This window comes from Poecilia reticulata, chromosome 16 (genome assembly GCF_904066995.2).
Source record: "Poecilia reticulata chromosome 16, P_reticulata-male-v2, whole genome shotgun sequence".
Taxonomy (NCBI): domain Eukaryota; kingdom Metazoa; phylum Chordata; class Actinopteri; order Cyprinodontiformes; family Poeciliidae; genus Poecilia; species Poecilia reticulata.
In genome coordinates, this window is record NC_088845.1 from 17,441,183 (window position 1) to 17,458,769 (window position 17,587).

The 17,587-nt window shown below is 40.3% G+C and overlaps 1 long non-coding RNA gene across 3 annotated transcripts in view; it reads left to right on the forward strand.

Moving 5' to 3' along the window:
* The window catches only part of LOC145547593 (uncharacterized), a 69,147-nt gene that overhangs the window by 14,930 nt on the left and 36,630 nt on the right, over window positions 1–17,587 (forward strand). For all 3 annotated transcript variants that reach the window (XR_014083885.1, XR_014083884.1, XR_014083886.1), the window contains exon 3: window positions 5,033–5,083. This is a non-coding gene — a long non-coding RNA (uncharacterized LOC145547593). The remainder of the gene's footprint in view (window positions 1–5,032; window positions 5,084–17,587) is intronic.

Consider the following 17,587-nt stretch of genomic DNA (forward strand, 5'->3'; position numbering starts at 1 on the left):
AAAACTGACTGAAAATGCGGCTTGAATTTCAGAAGTAAAAATCACTGCAGTTTGGAGAGTTTTGCACATATTTTTTCATACTTTTAAGACACATTGAGTGGATTGCATTGAAGTTCACTGACACAACATGCTAGTTTCATCAGAATTGGTAACGTTTGAACATTGAGAAAAACTGATAAGGCCTCAACTCTGACGTATTTCACCCTTCGGCGCGTTTGATTCACGTTGTTTTACTTATGCTCTCGTTCAGGTCGCTGATTCTCCATTTTTTAAAAACAAACTGTTCATGACCTGATCTGTTTTGGAAAAGTTACATGATATTAATTGAAAATGTTAAGACGCATGTCTCATGAAGCTTTAAAACGACCAAAGTGAAGTTATTGTCTTTTATTAGGTTGTGATTGGCTGTAAGGGTTGAATGTGGCTGATTCTCTTCAGAGCGTTTTAGCCAATATTTTGTGTTTTGCTGAACAATGATATTCAAACCAAACAGGAAGTGAAGCCTTAATAGTGACCACTACTGAGGCAACAGTAAGTTTTCCAGTTTGCCGTTTTCTCTGTGTACTTCATGTGTCCCACTGATGCAGAGAGGCTTTCTGAGCAGGCTTTGTTTAGCGAGGGACGATGGGCTTACACTAACCCACTTAGCCGATGTTTGGAGCCCCCCCTTCCACATCACGGTTTCTGTTCCACTCTTTACTCTTCATTCTTCTCATGCTGCCTTGATGTCACTGGTAAATTATCCTCTCCCTCTGCTGCCCTCTCTTCAAACTCCCCCGCTCATATCTTCCCTTGCTCTCTCTTTTCCCTCTTCACGCTCCTTCGCTCCATGAGAGGGGAACTTCCATTCTAGCTTTTACCCAGGAACAGGCTTTCACTGTGGAAAAACAGCCACATTATATGACCGGGACGGGATGTCTCTTCAAAAATAGTCCAAGTAAAAGGATATTTTTCTTTTTTAAAGGGGCAGCGTTATGTAATATGGATTTTTTTTTTTGGCTTTACATCATGTAATGTTATTCCCTCATCAAGAACATACGTACCTGGAGTGTTGCTTTGGCTCTTTGGATTTGTAAAACGCTTGAGGGAACCAAGCGCTGCCTTCGAGGACAAAGCTCCACCTCGGAGCTCCATTTTCGGAGCTGAGCCCCTCTTCCCTGCGACTCCCCCACTCAGCTCCTTCAGACTAGCGGCAGCAGCAGTTAGCAAACAGCTGGTGGAACTGCGCCTCTGCTGAGCTCATTATACGAGCTACTTCTCAGTCCAGTGCTCTGACGAACGTTTGTAAACGTTTGATAGAGGAATGATGAAAAGAGTGTCAAAAGGGCCTCTGCCTTCTTAAAGAGACAGACGCCCAATTACAAAGTCAAATTTCTTTTCAGTGATGTTTTACATTTATAGCATTTTTATAACAACTAAACTTAAGGCAGCACAAATACTTGATTGTGCTATAAAATGATAAACACATAGTATCGTCCCTTTAAGTAAAGTTTTTAGCGATGTATGCTGCATTTTTCAGCTTGCATGGGATTTTTTTTGACTACCAATAGTGGTGTTAATTTACCTAAAACCTTTCCACAGCGCAGCGCGTCTATTTTTAAACGTAATTTCCAAATACATTTAAAATGATCATTTCCTACAGTCAGGCACCCACATTCGACGGTCCATATAAATGTCTCCAACACGGAAAGCAAATGTGCATATTGGTCCGACTCTTCCTCTCATCTGCTCCTGAAAGACGGCAGCTATAATTGGCCACCTATCAGCCTTAATGGACAGACAACACACGTAGGCTGGAGCTCAGTCACACGCTTGAATACACTCGCACACACTCTCAGGAAACACAGCACGAGTCATCATATTCAAAGCAGATAGAAATAGACCCAGACTACATGAGGTAACCACAGTGGCGTAAGCAATACCATTACCTCAACAAAGATCTTGACCAGTAACCTACCATTGTGTGTGTGGCTGTGGGAGCCTCCGTGAAGGGCCAAAGATGTTCTTTTTTTCCAGGAAACGGACTCAGGCTTTTCATGAGGTATGCCTGGAACTTACACAATCCTTGCAGAGTCCTTCCTCTCCTCCTTTTTGTGTGTGTCTGTGTATCTGGAAGTCTTGAGGAGTTTTATGTATCTCCGTGAAAACTTGGGAGCGCTCCTGGCCGCAGCTGTGGAAATGCTTCGCTGGCCTACTCCACACAGTGGGGATAGCGGTGGAGACCCTGCGTAAATGAGTGTTTGGGTGGAGGGCCCAAACGGTTTAACTGAGAAAAAATGAGTAAAAAAAAAAAAAGCAGAAAGTGGGATTGCTTAATCTTAATGCAAGCTGTTATTTCTACTCCCTTTAGTTCAATGTATGCTTTCCTGGTCAAAATGTTCGTATGTGGTGCTGATGGATCACAATTAGTTGGCAGAGCTGCAAAATGCAGAAAGAAGAAACAAGAGCGAGTGGGAAATAAAGTATGCAAATTGTTGAAAACTGCATTCAAAATCAGGCGAGCTGTTAAACAGCCGGGCAAAAGTTTAAGGCCGTAGTCTTAAACTTTAAAGTTCTGAATCTGTGCAGAAATGTGTCTTTCCTGACATTTTTCATGCTTTCTACCTTTGAAACGGGCAAGATTGTTGAGATGCACAAGCAAGGCCTCTCGCCGGGCGCTTTCACAGAAAAGGTTGGACTAGTTTCCAACAATATCTTTAGAGCGACCAAAAAGGAAAGAAAAAAAAGTCCTGTACACGATTCCAATCAATTAGGTTCATGAAGATGCAAGAAGATCCTCGATCCAAATGCCAAAACACTGAAGATTGAAGAAATTGAAATCGATGTGTGGTTGTGAATAATTTTCGTACAACCTGGATACCAACCAGCATCACAAGAAACCAGTACTTGTAATTTTCTTCCCAGTTTAAAAATTTTGATGAGCACAGTAAAATCAGTGAGAGTGATTCAAGTTTTAAACTCTCGTTACTCAAGTTGCTAAACCATATGTGGCAGACTTATCTCTTGCTCTGAAGTCGCACCATTTTACAGAAGCAACATTCACACAGCAGGTGAATGCGACGCAAATCAGATTTTTCTCTTCTTTTTTTTTTTTTGCCCATAAGCGACCCATATCATAACAGTCTGAATGGCCCAATTCAGATCTTTTCACTCCCCCCCCAAAAAATCAGATTTGTGCCACTTCCATTTGCGGTACTGAAGTGGACACACATCCAATTGTTTTCCAAGTCTCCGCTGTCTGAACGTTCATGTCACATTTTATCTGATTTATGTCAATGACGCAAGACATGCATTGTAATTCTGCATCAGAAGAAGCCAGGCAGAAAATTTAGACATAAACAAAGGCTGAAAATGATGAAATCAAGACAGAAGTTTGTGTCAGTCAAGCTCATCACAATCCAAACAGACTTCTCCGCAGAAGTTGCAGTCGATGCTCCAAAAAGGCAGTTGCTGTTGTGTTTTTATTTTATTTTATTTTTATTTACTTCCTTCCTTCATGTTGTTACAGTCTTGTGGGTGTCGGCTCCCATTGATGAATGCATTTAAAATAGATTCACAAACGGCTGCAACCATTTCTGTAAACGTTGCATCAAGACCTTTTACATTGTTACTGTAATTTCTGGACTATTGAGAGCACCTAAATATAAGCTGCATCCACTAGCTTTGAAAATAAATAAAATATGGTGTCCAGATATTTACAAATAAAGATTTATTTTTTATTTTTAATGAAATATGTACTGGTAGCATACATAAACGTGTAACATAAATGCTTTTCCGAAAAGTGCCTACCAGGAAAAGTCATCATTTGCTATCTTTACCTTCCTCCTGCACATTAAAGCCACTAAACTCATCTTCTTCAGCGTTGGGATCGAACAGCCTTACACAGACACACACACTTCTTCAGGGTCTCTTTAGGGGTTGTTTTCCTCAAATTCGCTCTTGAACTTGAGCCGTCGTCTTCGCCAGGCAGCAGTCCAGCCTTTTGAAACCCACCGTATATTGGCTGCATCACAGTGTTCAAAGCTTGTGGAAAAAGTAGCGTCCTGTAGTCTGGAAATTATGGTAACTAATAATAAAACATTGCAAGCCATTAAATGAATAAACATGTCAGACTGGTTTTGAAAAACTTGACTGTCCTCAATGTGTTTTGTTCAATTTACTTCTCGAACCAGTGTGACAGGAACAGCGCGAGAAAGAACAAAACTGTGGGAATATTTTGTCCTGAGAGACGAATTATGACATCAGCCATTGATCTGAACAATGTGCAGCTTAGGAAATTGATAAATCAGAAATCCTGGTCTGTGTTCTCAAGCCGGTTTGCCAAGCGCTCTCAAAAGATCTTTTCAGTAGAAATGTCCTGCGAATACAAACCAATCTTTAAAGTTTCCAGTCTCTGCCTCTCAGGAAGCAACCAGTCGATTACCTCAGCGAAAATCAGCCCAATCATCTGGTCTTGAATTACATCACACAAAGTTGGTGTGAGTGTTGGAAGCTCAGTGGTCTTGTTATTAATCATGTTATAATGCTTCCAGGATTTTTATTTTTTTTGCAGGAACACGGTCAATAAAACCTGGATTGATTTAGTCATTAAGTTTTGCGAAGTGGAACTGGGAAATTCAACAAAAGCCACTTTTTACTTTATGAGCCAGCATTCAGAAAAATCTGAGTGTGATTTACTTTCAAGCTTTTACCATATTATATTTTTTAGAGAGTTTGTGGTTGTTGTGTAATATTTAGACTGTTCCCACAAAACATGACACATTATGAGAAGACAGACAATAGGGCACAACTCACTGTTTCGGTGTTTTGTTTTTAGATCGGCACAGAATTTGCATTGAATCTTGTGACAAATCATGTGCCACAAACCCACTAAAATTCAAATTTTTTTTCTTTTGAACTTTAAATTTCTCCTTTTGCTTTACGAAGCGTGAAACCTTTGAAGTTTACAAGCTTACTTTCAGAAGAAGCAGCTCGTACATTTGGATATGCCAACATGCAGATCTAATTTTTCTTTTTTCTCGCGTGCTGACAGGGACTGTCCTTACTTTGCATCATGGGAAGCCCCGTTTGGAGCAGTGTCCTGGTGAGGATTTGCATGCTGAGTGCTGACTGCAGGCTGTGGTAACTGTTCTCTGTAACAGCCCGCCTGATTTAACTCTGATCTGCCACTCTTCTTGACACTAATGCTCTAATAGGTGATTAGCTGTCAGAAGCTCTTGTGTTCTGCTTTTGATTCCCATGGTACATTGGAAAAGCATGCACCCCATGAGGCCGCATGCGTTTGCGTGCACAGATGTGTGTTTTACTTGTAGTAGGAACTGTTTGGGATTCTGTGCCGTGGAATGTCTGGGCAAGAACTCCCTGTTTTCCCCAGCGGAGCAGGCCATTCACATGCAGCTATCGGTACGCAGACTGAACACCCAGTGCTGCGGGCCTGGAAATATGTGTCCACTTCCATCTTCCATGAACTAAAAGCGGCTCCATGAGATCTTAGCTCATCAGTTTAACATCTGATCAACAGGAAGCGACCAAATCAGATCAGGTGTGCCTCTTCCCTGTATACTCAGGGAAGAGGCACTGATTTCTGTGTTCTTTGCTCTCGTTTTCTCTTTTTCTTTTCTTTTTTTCTCCCTCTTCCTTCTCACTGTAACTCCAGTTTGACCCCGTGACTCATCTCTCCCACACTGACCACACCAGTGCTGTCTATCTTACAGAGACGCAGCGCTAACCTAGACCCTCATAGGCACACTCCCACACTTTCACGCACACTCACGCCATTGCGTCACTCTCCTGTGGTGTGGCAAGTTACTACAGCGCAGCTGTTTCTCCTTAACTGCGCTGGATGTCAGAGCTTTGTTGTGTGTGATTGACTGACGTCTGGCAGCATTTCACATATGTGGGTAATGTTGTGCAGGGCCTCGTTACTCTTTGTGTTGAGGACAGTCATAATCGGAGTCGTCAGATGTGACCTCTTACCCTTCCATGACACACTGACCAGAAGGTTACAAATTAAAAAAGAAAAACAAGCACAACATTGCATTTAAATATGGCCAGTGTACGCCACACATTGCGTACACTGGCACTGATTCTGCAAATCTTTAGTGTTTTACTGGAAAGAGGCAGCATGATTACCTCAAAAAGATTTTCACTATTTGTCGCCATTGTGATATGGTGACAGAGAAGCTTCAATAGCCTACTCTGACTCAGTGGATCTGTGCTTATGGATGCTTTCTTAGAACAAGAAGGCGCTGGATCCAAACCCTGGAGGCCACAGACTGTGAAGTTTCTTTGCTCTTCTCCCCACAAGCATAGGATTTTTCCAGGTGCTTGAGTATGAAAACAGGTTAGGGTAAAGTAGCATGTGATTGAATAGTTGTGTGTCTTTGATGGACTGGTGACCTGTTCCAGTCGAACCCCGCCTACTGCTCCCTGACTGCAGGACAAATGCGCCAACGCGAGCTCCTCCCATTAACTCTGCACTGGAGAAAATGGTTACAGAAAATTACTGAGTAGATGTAGGTTTAGTTTGATCCCTGTTACCTAAAAAGAATAAAACAAGCACAAATATATTCATTAAAATAAGACGACGCCTTAAAAGAGAAGTCACTATTGAAACGAGACGCTTACAAGGTTATGAAACGCAATAAGTGAATAAGTGGCATTCATTGTTTCTGTATGTTTTTAACTGAAGAACCTTGTTCTGCTGAGGGATTTCAACACTCACATGGGTGGTGAGAGCTGGAGGGGTGTGGTTGAGAGGAAGAGCCACCCTGATCTAAACCGGAGTGGTGTTCTGTTATAGGATTTGTGTCCTCATCATGGATTGTCCATAATGAACATCTTGTTCAAGCACGGTATCCATATGTGCTCTTGGCACCAGGACAACCTGGCCACAGTTCTACTTTGTTTTCCTCTCCTCTGATCTGTGGCCGCATGTCTTGGGCTCTTGGGTGAAGAGAGGGGCAGAGCTGTCCACCATGACTTCAACGTACTACTGGAGGGGCGAGGTGAAGCACATCCTTGGCAGTGGCTGAGGCTCGGGTAGGTGGGTGGGTCTCATGCAGCCCCCTGACGAGATGCCGCCCTGGACAGTTGGAGCTGCAGGTTGCAGATCCTGTCCTAAACCTTGATGCATTTGTTGTCCTGCTCGAAGATGATCCTGTGACTCAGTCTCAACTCTTTTGCAACCTATAGCTGGTTTTCTACCAGCTATTCTGCATTTAGCTCCATCAGTCTGTCCAGAAACTCTGACCAGCATTTCTCTCCCTGTTGAAGAAAACAATTGTGATCATGTTACAGAATTATTCTCTGCACTCTGCCTAGCTTGTTTGTCCCATCTTCTGAATGTCATGTCAAACTCTAAATGGGATTTTTTTATGGATTTCTTTTTGTCACCCTTTCACAAAGAAGGCCATATTTGTGGCATGAATGACTAATAGTTGTCCTGTCAACAGATTCATGATGCTGTGCCGGGCGATCAAAGCCATTTGAGTCCAGTTTGATATAGTCTGAGTTTCAATGTACTGTATTCTTATGCAAACCTAAAACAACGTATTTATTAAACTCTTTTAAGAACCTAAATTTGGTTCTTAGGATGCTTAAAATCCTAAATTAATATTACAAGAAATGTTTTAAAAGTTGGCAGTAAAAACTTTTTTCATAAAAAAAAATATATATATCAGGCAGAAGTAAACTCATGTAAGAAATAAATGAATAAAAATAATACTTGACAAATTTGTCTAACTTAACTTGGAAATTTTTCTTTACCCAGGATTAAAATTTTCCCTAGTTTGTGTGTGTGTGTGTGTGTCCAGTCATGGTCACCATGGAGAAGTCCTACTAAGAATCGTCATGACAACTCCAGCCATCGACAACTGTGTTATAAGCCAAAACACGTAACCGTCTCCTACGCATCAGCACCGTTCACACATACGCTGATCCACACACACAACAGACGCCCACGCGCACGACGACGTATATGACAGATTTTAAACCCGAGTGTCAAAATAGTTACTTGTTTATGAGATAAAATTAGGAGAGTGTTTATCTTGCACAGATGGATGGTAAAGATGACAAGTCCTGAAGTGCTGCTACTTTTAAATCTGTCAAAGTTTTGTCTGATTGGAAAAGAGGAATAAAGATTTGTTTCCATCTCAAAAAGATGCTGAAAAATGAATTTCTTGTGAGCAGGTATTTTAAAAAATATTGAGTCTCAACATCAAAACATGCCTTGTTGAAATAAAAGTGCCAGCAGCAAGAGTCTGCGTCTGATAAAGCCTCCGGGATTCTCGCCACCAGCTCACAGCTCGCCCTGATCACCTCTTACAACAAACACACACGCACACACACTGCACAACCACAACCTAATGGTCAAGAAAGAAGGAACCTCCTCCGCTCCTGTTTCTGACCCATTTTCATGTGCAGGCTGCTGTCGAACAGCCCTGCCGCGCAGCCCTCCTTGTTTCCACTGAGGTGGAAAATGCTGGTGAAGTGGAGAGGAGAAGGGTGTGGGAAGGCAGGGGCCGCGGCAGATGAGCTTCAGGGTGGAGGAAAGTATCAGGATGAGTGAGTGCGTCCATTAACTCCCCCAGAGGTGCGCCGCAGGGGGGCTGAGGGATTTGCCCCTGCACTTGTGCTAAGTGTGTTTGCTTACGAGTGTGTTTGGTCATGTGTTAGTGGAAAGGTGGAGTTCTGGTTAAGAAACATCCGATCTCACTTTCCATCTCGTCTCCAGTGTCCAAAACATCAGAAAACTCTTCCAGTGAACCTCTTCCTTTTCTTTTCTGAAGCTACTCGGAGAGATACCGACTCTCCAGTTTGCTTATTGAAAGTGTTTTAAGTTTTTTAGCTCTGGTTGTAATTTTGTGGAAAAGTTGATCATTTTTGAAGTGAGGTTGAGTTAAAAGTTTATTCGTCACTTTAGTTTTTGTTTTTCAGTTGATATTTCTGTTTTTCAGCACATTTAAAATACTGCAAATCCTGGTTACTCTGTTTTTCTGTCTGTGGTTCATGTGTCCTCCTCTACTCTTATTTCCTCTGCAGCTATTTCCTGTTGCTACAAGTCAAGATTTTGTTCATTAAAAGGCAGATTAAATACAATCCTTACTTGTAAAAATCTACTAGTCTCCTTTATAGATTTCTTTGGCTCTTTTTTGTCAATCTTAACTGTTTCCTATTATTAAATGAATTTTGATATCAGAAAAATCTAACCAAAGTATATTCAAATAGAAAGGAGAAAACATGAAACAGTGATGCAGGTTTCACAGAGCAGTGGGCCTAACAAAATTACTCCAGGAGAGTAAATGTTCTTAAGTAAATTTACTTTACAACTAATAATAGTACAGCTAGAAAAAGACTTCAGAAAATGGCATTTATGGGAGTTACATGGTGAAAAGTTCCTGCTCCCATTTAAAGGCCTTTACATATCCAACTTTTAGCACTTAGTTGAATCACTACATGTCCCATAATGCATCAGGATAGTTCAGATTGTTGGACCCTTCAAACCTAAAAACATTTAGTAACCATTGCTTTTTCACTGAACGTTTTGCTGAAAAGTACAGTGCCTACGGATCAATTTTCCAGCTCTTCTAAGTTTGTGGCGCTGTTAAAAATAGCAAGTCATTTTCCAGAGTCAGAGTGAGATAGCTGCTTCATTTAGTCAGAGTTTAATCATCATGGAGATATGCAGCTCGGAAATGGAGCTGTTTGGAAAACTCCTCATTTGTTGATGCGTTCAAAGTGCTTGTGGGGAACTCCGGTCACTTGAGAAAAACCAAACTGCCGCCTAAAACTCTCGATGTGTGTGACGTACTTGCTATTTTTAAAACGTGTTTCCTAATTCAGCTGGTTTTGATTTTTTTGGTATTACTCATAGTGTGTGGGGTTGGAGAGGGTGTGGAGTGTCTTCTGGCAGTGACCGAAGGAGAGACCCAATCCAAGTACTTATTAGACCAACCCTGTCCAGGATTACGAAGGCATGTGGAAAATAAATGAATGGGTGCATATAGTTATACTTTGTAACACAGAATCCCTTCTTGCAAACAAATATATCAAATTTTACTTAAAAAAACCCTACATTTAAAATCAGTGACCTTGTAGTTACTACGGTGCTTTGCAAAAGTATTCACATACATGTTTTTTGACATTACAGCCACAAGCTTCAGTGTATTATAGATGATACATCACCACAGATGTGAGGACCTCATGAAATGCCGCGTTCAGTGTACATTGATATTCAGTCCCCCTTAACTCAGATGCTCCTAAATCAAATCCACAGCAAAGGATAATAAAGTTATTCTGGTTAGATTTGGCATAATTTGACATGCTATGCAGTATTTCCAGTGTTTTGCTATATTTAGCGCTGAACATCATCCTGAACACACCATTTCTGTGGTGAAACATGGAGGTGGCAGCATAATGCTTTGGGGATGCTTTTCTACAACAGGACTGTGGAAGCTAGTCAAAGTTGATAAGAAGATGAATGCAGCTAAATAGACGACAACACTGGAAGAAATCCTGATAAAAACTGTGGAGGTCGTTTACTTCCAGCAGGAAAACAACTCTGAACATACACTGAAAGTACTCAAGTGTAGAATGGCCCAGTCAAAGCCTAGACCTAAATTCAATTGAGAATCCACAAAACTGATTTCCACAAACGCTCAATTACTCAATTTGATTGAGTGCAACTTAGCAGAGCCAAGAAAATGCTTAAAAACTTTAATTATCTTGATGTACAAAGCTGTGATAGATTTACCCCCAGAGGCTTTCGGCTGCAATTGCAGCAAAAAAACCGGATGCTTCTGCAAACTTATTGGCCTGAACACAAATGCTCATAACCCTTTCCTCCCACAACTAACTACTGCTTTGTGTTGGTCTGCTACATAAAATCCACATAAAACACTATGCAGTGTGTGGTTACAATGTGACAAAACATAAAAAAGGAAGAGCTGTGACTGAGGCACAGCAGGACTTCCAGCTAATAGCTCAACGGTGAGAAATGAGCAAATGAATTTGAAATTTCTCGTGGCTTCTTTCAAATGCACATTCATAATATGACATGGAGCTTTAATTGTTCAGTGGTGGTTTGTGGTGATTTCGGTCAGTTTTCTGTGAAAATGAAGCAGGACAACTCACTGGGGTGCAACACCTGCATGGTGTTTCTCCATGTTTCACGAGAAAGAGGCCAGCTCTGTCGATACTCACTCAGTCCTGTGGGAACTGAGGTTGGAACTACAGGCCTGGGATCCGCAGCAAATCTCGCCACCTTTTCCTCTGAACCCTCTGGTCACAGAGTCAGCGGATTTGTGGTCCACTGATCAAGGTAGCGACACCACCCACTTGAGTCTCACTTGCCGGTTTCGTCCTGCTACCATGTGATGTAAATGGAAGTGAAAAAGGACACCCACTCACCTCTTTAGTGCCATGACAATCATATGACATCAGTTTTGCAATGACAAAGCGCTATTATCACCTGTGCAGTTCTGCTGGGCATTTCACACCACAGTCAGATGGGCTGATTGAGGCGGGAGGTGATGTGTTTTTTTCTTTTTTTTTTGAAAGTTGGTGTGGGAGCGTGCGTGTGCAGATAAAGTCAGAGCGATAATGTTGTCACACTCGCTTGTCTACCGGAACCAAAATTTGTCGTTCCACCACATGAGTGGAAACCAGTGGAAGCTCGTCGGCTGCACCCCTCGCCGCGTTTTTTCGAGATCCGCAAAGAGTCGTCTTGAGCTTCGTTTGCGCGTTGCATCACATCCACAACTGGAAGACGGCGTGGGCGCTTGTGGCAAGGAAGTGTGCACTTTCACTGGCTCCTCTGGTGTGCAAAAGTGTGTGAATGTTGTCAGTGTACTAATCCTGGAAAGAGAAGTGAGGCACTTCTGCTGTTTGCTAAGAATAGTCTGCAGTTTGCATCACTTCCTTTTTCTGATACATCATACATGCACACACACAAGGTTGAACAATTTCCTTATCTGGCTTGATGTGCAAGCATGTTCTAGGTGTATGTGTGTATCTGTATGTGTGTGCGTGTGTGTGTGTGTGTGGAAAGCAGCTTAATGTAATGGTACAACGTGTGGGCTGGGAAACAGCTGGCGACTCTAGTTAACGCACATGGCTTCATAAAGTGCAGCGATGAGGCTTACTGTACGTCCGTCCTGTCGTACTCTGCTCAGCCATAGATGCATGTGCAAGTGCGTGTGTGTGTGTGTGTGTGTGTGTTTGTGTGTCAATGTATGTGCGAGTTACAGAGAAAGAGTGAGAGTTGGAAAGAGATGCCTCACCACGTGACGCAAGTCTCTGGTGTTTTCCAAACCAAGGAAGTGGAACCAGCAGTGACGAGGATGTGATGTCATTATCAGGCTCTCTTTCTAAATCAACCTCGTGTTTCAAGATGCTTTTTTATTTCTTTTATTTTACTCACTTTCCTTTTGTCTGTTTTCATGTTTCCGTCGGTCTTTGTGTTAGTCCCTGTGTGTCTTTGCACATGTCCGCTCTCCTTCTGCTATCGCTCTTCATCTATTGCTTCTCTTCATGTTACGCTGCAGGAGAGTGGGCGTTTGCTGCTCTTTTTTTTTTATGAATGGGCCGTGTTGTTTACTCTCTGACAAAGCTATTTCTGTCAGCTCTGATGATGAACACATACAGTGTGACCACACCAACTTCCTCTTCGTTTACTCTCCGTCCGCTGGTTGGCTGAGCCTCTCCTCTCAATGGCAACGGTTTTGAGGTTGAGAGAGTGTGTGTTTTTTAGTTGTGCATGCGTATGCGCATGTGGGCCAGAGTGTTGAGGGGTCTCTGTGGGCTTCCTTTTTAGTGATAACTGATAAAAACATCCTGTTTCCAAGAGAGAGGCAATCTTCGTTCTGTTTTTTTTTTCTTTTTCCAAATGATGTCAGCACAGCCCACGCCGTAAAGGACAAATTTATATTTCAGAGTGTGACTGAAGAGGTGTCGCAGCTGTCAGTGCAATGCTTTTGTGTGAGAAGGGAACTGATATCTCCATCTAAATAACTAAGAAGACATTAGTGAACAAACTTTGTTTTACCTTAACAAATTTTAACAAATTCTTTTTTTTTTGTTTAAAAATTTTATTTATTAAAGATTGTTTTGAGCTGGAAAAGTTAAACCTTTCCTAAACATAAACCCTCATTCATGACTCTTCCTCGGTTTTTGTATTTTTATGAAATTTTCTTTTAAGCAACCTTTGCTTTCTTGATTTGTACCCCAAAAAAGAGATGCTTTTATTTCTAGCTTGAAAGTGAGAATAAAAATTACTACAGTACAAAATATTTTCCAGCAAAGACATGAGGCCATTTTTGATGGCAAAACCCAAAATGCAATATTTAATTTTTTTTGGTTAAAATAAACAAACAAAAACATGTTTTTGTCACAAATCTTGTATACAGCCAGTCTAAATACAAAATGCACTTTTAAAAAGCTAATTTACTTTTTCAATGGCTTGTTCCAAACCAACATTGCCTTATGTGAAATTATAATTGGCCTCCTTATTGAATCATGAATTTAAATTTACACAGTTTTGGTTCAGTTTCCATATATAGTCAAGAAATAACTTAAATACAACACGAAGTAGGCAAAGAGATCTGAAAAGCAACATGTAAATCTCCAATCTAAAAAAATCCTGAAAAATAAACAAAGCATTGCAGGGTTCAGTGAAGGTCAGTGTTCATGACTGAATGTTAGAGAGGACAAGAACTGAATCTGAAGTTTGCAAAAAATGGCTTAGTGATCCTTAAGACTAAAATATGCTGCAGATGGTGAAACAAAAGTAGAATATCAACAGTCAAACATGGTTCTGATGATTCTGCTTTGCTGCTTCAGAACCTGGAAACTTGACTCAACCGGAGCAACAGTGAGTTTTTCTCTCTAGCAGAATATTCTGAAGGATCTGATTAAGACATTGTAAGCGGACAACAATGTGAAACACTCAGTCAATTATTGCAGATGCTCAAGAAAGGCACAAATAATAAGGCAGCTTTACTTTGTCACAAAAATCCGAGGTTGATCTGAATTGGGTTTTTTTTCTCCTGATGAAAGAAATTATTGTAATTCTGATTTTTGTACATAGTCAGATTAGATTTGTCTGATATTACAATTTGTTTGAATTTTGTTACAAAAAAGGATAGAAAGAGGTAATCTGTTGGGGAAATAAATATGTTTTTGCTGTAACTTGCTTAAGGCTGAGCTGAGGTTTTGCGTTGTGCAGCTCTTACCTGGGGATGTTTGTGGCGGTGGTCGAGACGGGCTGAGGTTAATGTGTGAAAACCTGGGGCCTCTCAGATATTACAGGGTGAGTATTTTAGAAGTTGCGGTGAAGCTCCCATCAAATGAGACTGATAAAAGGTAACTGTTGAAATATTTTGGCATCATCCTCACCGTTTTATGGTTTTATAAGACTGACATATATGGTCTGTGGTGACGAGCAACATGCTTTCTAAACGACATAATCACACACACTTTATGAACAACTGATCCTTCCCAAAACACATTTAAAACGGCTTTATTTCCTAAATTTAATAATTAAATCAAACAAACTATAGTTTCATAATCTTTTCAAATAAACCCTCTAGTTCTGTTTCTCGCAGGGTTCACTCATTTCTTTTGCTGAATTTCAGTATTGACGTCTTCGTCCAGCCTCTCCGCGCGTTTGTATTTTTACGCAAATCTGAATTTGTGCGTTTGAACCGCGCCGAGGACATCCAGTTTGAGTGCTTCTCCTCCACTGCTCTTTCCGGTTGAGGAACAGAAGTTTTTCTGTCGATGGGGCTTATGGATCGGCACATTCAGCGGCTCTAACCCTCCTCCCCACACCACTCTCTCGCCCACACATGCAAACGCAGGAACAAAGTACTGTAGATCCAGACTTTTTTGTTTCATAGTCAGATGACAGAAAGGAGGCCTTTTACTTTTAAAAAAATTTAGAAGCAATTAAGAAAAAATCCTAATGTTAACAGCAACGTCTTGTGTTCTTTCACCTCAGAGAACACACAGAACCATAAAACACATTAATCTTTAGTATTTAAAGACTGGCACTGCTTTGGGCAGGAGACACTTTTAAAACCGTCTTCTATGCAAAGTTTTATGGCTTTTTAAAATTTCTGCCATTAAATGCTTATAATTTATTGTGTAGAATAAGTGCAGAATTTCACACTGGACGCTTTCATGTCTGAAAACGTCAGTTTACTGTGAGCTGAATAAAACTGCGGGCTTCAGATGCAAATGTGAAAACAGTTTATGGATTCAATGCTAAAACCAATTATCACTGTGCTTCATCACATGATGTAGGTTTTTGGAGAAATTTATTTGGACATAATGAACAAGTTTTGAAACTTTTCGTAAGATTGAAACTCTTTGTAAAGCAGGTCATATTTATAATAAATTAAGACTCACCCACATTCCTTCACACATGAAATTGCACAGAGGTGTTTCACATCCGGTGCAGACAAGGAGATGATCCTTACTCAGCGTTTTTGAGGAGGTTTGCAGCATTTAAACCTCAGACATTTTCTTTGCTGTACCCCTGACTGTTGAAGTGAGACTGAACACTATGGTGAGAAAGGAAGAGCTGATTATTTCTCAATAAGAATAACTTAATATTTACTGGGTTCTCCTAAATTTTCTAAATTTCTGCTTTTCACTTCACGCCTGTTTAATTAGTTCTAGCTTTTCTCGTTTGATTCAGTTGGAGAAGATCTTGAGATTTGCGTGAGTTTCAGACAATAACCTGAAGGACGATGAAAAGCAGAACCTCAACATGCTTTTAAAATTACTCTCAGTTACGCCAGCCTGCAGAGAAAACCTGCTCACAAGTTTGAAAACATGTGGAATATAAATACACAACTTATGCAAAATCCGAAAGATGGCACAGATAAAAGCGAAAGTGTTTCCGGACACAATTGCTGGAAAAAGTCAAACATGAAAACAACAGGAACGTGGCTGTTTATGTTCCTGGAGACACATAAACACGGTTTCCATTTTTACATGTGTTACTGCGCAAACAACTATTTGCATCTTTTTTGGCTGTTTTTACTCCATGTGTTGTTAAATTTATGACACCTTTTTATAACTCAAAAGTTTTTTTTTAGCTCATAGCATTGTTGTCTATTTGCATGTTTTTCTATTTCAGTATGTTGAGCTATTTTTTTTTACCGACACGGCTTTGAGTTTTAAATTTATACCAGCAAAATCTTTTTCCTGAATGGAGAATCAAATATTTGTTCCACCAGGACGGCAACAGAAAGTGTTTGCGGTTTGTAATTATTTATTCATAAAACCAATGTAGTTCTCATGATAAACTGTAGGCTTTGCTGCTAAGAAAAACAACTGCGCAACAGAATGAAACTGTAAAAACATATTTGCTCTCATTAATTTCCTCTGTTTTTCCCTTGTTTCTCTTGAAGTTTTCGGATCAACAGACAATTGCTTAAAGTAGATAACCTGAATAAATTCATATTTTCCTGGCAAAAATAATGCGGTCCAAACGAAGCAGGCCTTAGCGGAAAGTAAAATTGACCCTGTTGTTAAATCTTACATGAAGTGTGATTAACAATCCTTTTTAGTTCAGTTTGGTTCCCACAGAAAGTTCTCATTACTGACAGACCTATCAAATAAACAAACCAGGCTAATGCAGTTCAAAAAGCAGCACTTAATGTTAAATTACATAAAATTTAACATAAAGTCAAACATGATGGCGGTATAATCTGCTGTACAATAGTGATGTACCCTTTAATCCTGCTCTCAAAATCCTGAAGTACAAAATCCGGCCTTCAGTTTATGACCTTTAAGTTCTGCAGCAGGACAATGACACTAGCAAGTTCACCTCTAAATAACTAAAAATAACCCAAAGCAAGCAAATCAAAGTTGCTGAGTGACTTAGTCAAAGTTTGGATATGATTGAAGATGCTGCAGCTTAGTCTTAATCTAGCAACGTCACTCAATTAAAATATATAATATGTTTGCCAAAATGTATCCGCAGCCATGGAAGATACTTTGTACTTTTGGCTTATAGTTTGCAAATTTGTGCACATCAACAAACCTGATGATAAATTTTCTTCAGTTGGGGATAAATCGAATCATCTATTCCAATGCGTAAAAGCAACAACAAAGATGGCTCCCAAAGTCATAACTCTGACTGGGAAAATGGGAGTTCTTCCAGAAAAAAATCAGAGTTCAGGATCCAGTATTACTCTGTTCATAAACTGCAAAAACACAAAATCTTACCCAGTATTTTTTGTCTAATTTCTAGTGCAAATATCGTAGTACACTTGAGTTAAAACTAACTTACAAGTAACTTTTTAGCAAGATATAGGAGCTTGATTTAAGTCAATAATCCTTGAATTTTGATGAAAAATTACTGGCTCCACTGACAGATCATTTCACTTATAACTTGGGAAAATATCTTGTCGTAAGTCAAATAATCCTTTTAGGTTAGTTTTGTCTTACGTTTTTGCAGCTTAACTATAAGCTAAACACTCACATCTTATTAAACCAGCAGCACTTGTTCTTGGTGAAACAGGTCTTTCTTTCCCTGTGTCTTTGCTCCAGGCATGCAGTAATGTCGTGTGTGTGT